Here is a 5,150-nt window from a genome sequence, read left to right on the forward strand (position 1 = left end):
CTTCCATTAGTTTCAATGTATCTGCTTTGATGTGGAGGTCTCTGATCCACTTGGACTTGAGCTTTGTAAAAGGAGAAAGGAATGGATCGATTTGCATTTTTCTGCATGTTAACCACCAGTTGAGCCAGCACCATCTGTTGAAAATGCTGTCTTTTTTCCACTGGGTGGTTTCAGCTCCTTTGTCAAAGATTAAGTGACCATAGGTGCGTGGTTTCATTTCTGGGTCTTCAATTCTGTTCCATTGATCAACCTGCCTGTCACTGTACCAATACCATGCAGTTTTTATCACAATTGCTCTGTATTACAGCTTAAGGTCCGGGATTGTGATTTCACCAGAGGTTCCTTTATTGTTGAGAATAGTTTTGGCTATCCTGGGTCTTTTGTTGTTCCAGAGGAATCTGCCAATTGCTCAATTGTCAAATGATTTTTCAGCATCTAATAAGATGATCATGTGACTTTTCTCTTTACATTTGTTTATATAGTGGATAATGCTAAGAGATTTCCATATATTGAACCATCCTTGCATCGTTAAGACAAAGCCTACTTGATGGTAGTGAACAATAGATTTGATGTGTTCTTGGATTCTGTTTGCAAGAATTTTATTGAGTATTTTTGCATTGACATTCATAAGCAAGATTATTCTGAATTTCTCTTTCTTTGTCGGGTCTTTGTGTGGTTTAAGTAACTTTGACTTCATAGAATGAATTAGATAGTGTTAGTCCTGTTTTTATTTTGTGGAATAGTTTGAGAAATACTGGTATTAGCTCTTCTTTGAAGATTTGTTAGAATTCTGAACTAAAATCATCTGGCCCTGTGCTTTTGTGGTGGGGAGACTTTTAATGAATGCTTCTATTTCCTTAGGGTTTATGGGACTGTTTATCTAGTTTATCTGGTCCTGGTTTAAGTTTTATACCTGGTATCTCTATAAATTCATTCATTTCATCTAGAATTTTCAGTTTTGTTTAGTATAGGTTTTTGTAGTAGGATCTGATGTTTTTTGCATTTCCTTGTTTTTTGTTGTTATGTCTCCCTTTTCATTTGTCCTTTTGTTAATTTGGATACTGTCTCTGTGCCCTTTAGTTAGTTAGGCTAGGGGTTTATCTATCTCGTTGATTTTCTCAAAAAAAAAAAAACCAAACAGCTTTTAGTTTCATTGTTTCTTTTTATAGTTCTCTTTGTTTCTAGTTGTTTGAGTTTAGCTCTGAATTTCAATTATTTCCTGCTGTCTACTACTTTTGGATGTGCTTGCTTCTTTTTGTTTTAGAGCTTTCAAATGTGCTGTTAAGTTGCTAGTTGAGGCTTTTTTTGTGTCTGATTATATGGTCAACTTTGGTCAACCATGACGTATTGAGAAGGTATAGTCTTTTGTTTTAGGGTGAAATGTTCTGTAGATATTTGTTAAATCCATTTGGTTCATAATTTCTTTTAGTTTCACTGCGTCTTTGTTTAGTTTCCAGTTCCATGATTTATCCATTGGTGAGAGTTGGTTGTTGAAGTCTCCCATTATTCTTGAATGAGGATCATTAAAGTATTTTGAGCTTTAGTGATGTTTCTTTTACAAACGTGGGTGGCCCTGCATTTGAGGTGTAGACATCCAGAATTGACTGTTCATCTTAGTAGATTTTTTTCTTTGATGAGTATTACATGTCCTTTCCCATCTCTTTTGATATATTTTGATATAAAGTCTATTTTATTGGATATTAGAATGGCTATTCCATCTTGTTTCTTGGGACCATTTGCTTAGAAATTTTTTTCCTACCTTTTTAGTCTGAGGTAGTGTCTGTCTGTCTTTGCCACTGATGTGTGTTGCCCATACACAGCAAAATGCTGGATCCTATTTCAGTATCCAATCTGTTAGCCTATGGCTTTTTATTGAAGAATTAATTCCATTCATGTTGAGAGATATTGAAGACAAGTGATTGTTGGCTCCTATTATTTTTGTTGTTAGTGGTGGTATTATGTTTGCGTGGTTCTCTTTTTTTTTCAGTTTGTAGCGAAGTGATTAATTTCTTGGTTTCTCTTGGGTGTACTTTCCTTCCTTGTGTTGGGAGTTTTCCTTCTATTATGCTATGTAAGCCTGGATTAGTGGAAAGATATTGTTTAAATTTGATTTTATCATAGACTATCTTGGATTTCTTCATCTATAGTGATTGAAAGTTTTTCTGGCTAAAGTGTCCTTGGCTGGTGTTTTCGTTGTCGTCAGGTCTGTATGACATCTGTCCAAGATCTTCTGTCTTTTAGACTCTCTGTTGAGGAGTCTGGTGTAATTATTGTAAGTCTGCCTTTATATGTTACTTGGCCTTTTCCCCTTACCACTTTTAATATTTTTTGTTTGTTTTGTGCATTTAGTGTTTTAATTATTATGTGGTAAGTAGATTTTTTTATGGTCCAGTATATTTGATATTCTGTAGTCTTCTTCTTGTATGTTTATGATCATTTCTTTCTTTAGGTTAGGAAATTTTATTCTATGATTTTGTTGAAGATGTTTCCTGGTTATTTGCATTGGAATCTTCTCTCTCTTCTACTACTATTCTCAAGTTTTGTCTTTGCATTGTGTCCCGAATTTCCTGGATATTTTGGATTAGGAGCTATTTGTACTTTGTATTTTCTTTGTGCCAATATCTTCTATAAAACCTTCTATGACTGTGATTTTCTCTTCTATTTCTTGTATTCTGTTGGTGATCTTGTATCTGTAACTCTTGATCTCTTTCCTAGGTTTTCCATATCCAGGGTTGTCTCCCTGTGTGATTTCTTTATTGTTTTTATTTCCAGTTTTAGATCATGAATGGTTTTGTTCAATTTTTTCACCTGTTTGTGTTTTCCTGTACTTCTTTAAGGGATTTATGTGTTTTTTCTTGAAAGGTTTCTACTTGTTTGCCTGTGTTTTCCTGTAGTTTTTAAAAGGAGTTAATTATGTCCTCCTTAACATCCTATATCATCCTCATGGGATGGGATTTTAGGTCAGAGTCTTGCTTTTCACGTGTGTTAGGGTATTGGCGGCTTGCTATGGTAGGGGAACTGATGGTGTCAAGTGGCACTGGTTTCTGTTGCTTCTGTTTTTGAGATTGCCTCTTGTCATCTATTTATGTCACGTGTTAACTGTCCTTGCTATCTCTGAATGGATCCTGTACCTTCTGTGAGCCTGGTTGTGATGGATCTCCTGGGAATCAAGCTGTCTCTGGGTGTGGAAGGCTGTATGGAGCATTAGCAGTGACCCAGGCTGAGTTATTGACTGGAAGGATGATGTGTCTTTGGCAGGGCAGGGAGTATAAGGCCAGCCTCTACTGGGTTCAGTGGGGTCCCATTTAGGTTAGGTATTTTAGTGAGTTGGGTGTCTCACCTCTGAGTCTGGTTATGACAGACCTTCTTGGAGTCAAGCTGTCTCAGGGTATGGGACGGGGCAGAGTTCCTGTCACTACTTGGTTACACAAGACAAGCAATCTTTAGAAAGATGCCTGGCATCATGTTATAGGATGGATGCATAAATAACCTCATATCCTTAGGTAACATGAAAGACTGTGTTATAATCACTCATCTCCCATTCTTCAGGAAGGCTCAAATAGGAGGACACTTAAATAACTGCTCAGCAATGGAAATGATTCCATGAGTTTTTTATAGAAAAAATATAAAGATATATGTTCATTAATGAGCACATTCTATTGGGAATATACTTCACAGATGCCTTTTCTTGATCATCTATAGATACCTTCTCTAGCCACCTTTCTTGTCTCCTTAGAGTCTTTTGAGTTGAACCTGAATGGACTACACGGCCTCCATAATACAATACAGGAGTTCAAGTTAAATTGTTCTAGAAATGAAAATGCAGAGGAGCAATTAAGAGAAAGTGTCCTGGAGGTTGGGCTTCAAGGGCAGGAGAGTCAGTGGGAACTGGAATGGAGGTTCTGTTGTTTGGTGACACATGATAAGCATCACATGGGGGTAGTAAGTGCAGGAATACAAATAGACAGTAGAATTCAGTAGTGGATTCCTTGAGTTTGTGTTACATTATAAAAACTATCCTGAAATGATATGTGCTTCTTGGAATCATATTCAATCCAAAGAACACTACCCAGTACATTTCACTAAGTACTAGAAATGAAATAATGTCTTAAGGGTAATATACCACATCCAATAGTAACATTAATTTTAAAATAATGTAAGACTTCAAAAATATGCTTCCTTCCAGAAGTAGTGATAGAGTTGTGTATCTGACTGCCAAGAAATTTCAGTGTCTGTGAAGTTTATTACAATTTTATTTACTTGAACTTATTCCAAGTTACTGCTAATAACCAAACATACAGACTTACTTGTTCAGTAAATGGTACTGTTTCTATCATTAAAATGACAGTGGAGAAACTAGGAATAAGTAATTGATATTATGAAGGATCTACTAAAGTTTTTTAGAATATGAAATTATAAAAGGCAGAATTTAGGTAAAGGAACACTTGAGAATGAGCAGCACATTAGACAGACTTGGTAGAAGCTACAGGAAGGAAAAGCCTGTACCTCTATCATAATTAAAGCTTAGTTTCCATCTGCTGCAGGAAAAAAAACCTCTGATGATGAGTGGATATGACACTAATCTTACTCTGGATGACTTTCTTCTGGTTCCATCCGTTTGCTTGCAAATTTTATGATCTCAGTTTTAAAAGTTGAGGAGTACTCCATTGTGTAAATATTCTCCTTTATCTATTCTTCTACATCACAGTTATTCCAATTTCTGGAGGCAATAGTTCTTCTAGTCATAATTAGAGAGGTTTCTTCCTGCAGCAGATAGAAATGGATGCAGAGACCCACAACCAAACATCATGTCTAGAGAGTGTCTATAATTTATTTATTTATTTGTTTACTTGATATTTTCTTTATTTACATGTCATATTTCCCAGTTTCCTCTGCAAAGAAAAAACAAACAAACAAACAACAACAACAAGAACAAATACCTGTTCCCTCCCCACTCCTGCTGCTTGACACCCCACCCTCTCCTGCTTACTGGCCCTGACATTTTCCTACACTGGGGAACAGAACCTACTCAGAGCCAAGGGCCCCTCCTCCCATTGATGGCCATCCTCTACTATACACATGCTTCCAGAGAAATCAGTGACACCATGTGTACTCTTTTTTTTTATTACATATTTTCTTTATTTACATGT

This window comes from Mastomys coucha, unplaced genomic scaffold (genome assembly GCF_008632895.1).
Source record: "Mastomys coucha isolate ucsf_1 unplaced genomic scaffold, UCSF_Mcou_1 pScaffold14, whole genome shotgun sequence".
Taxonomy (NCBI): Eukaryota; Metazoa; Chordata; class Mammalia; order Rodentia; family Muridae; genus Mastomys; species Mastomys coucha.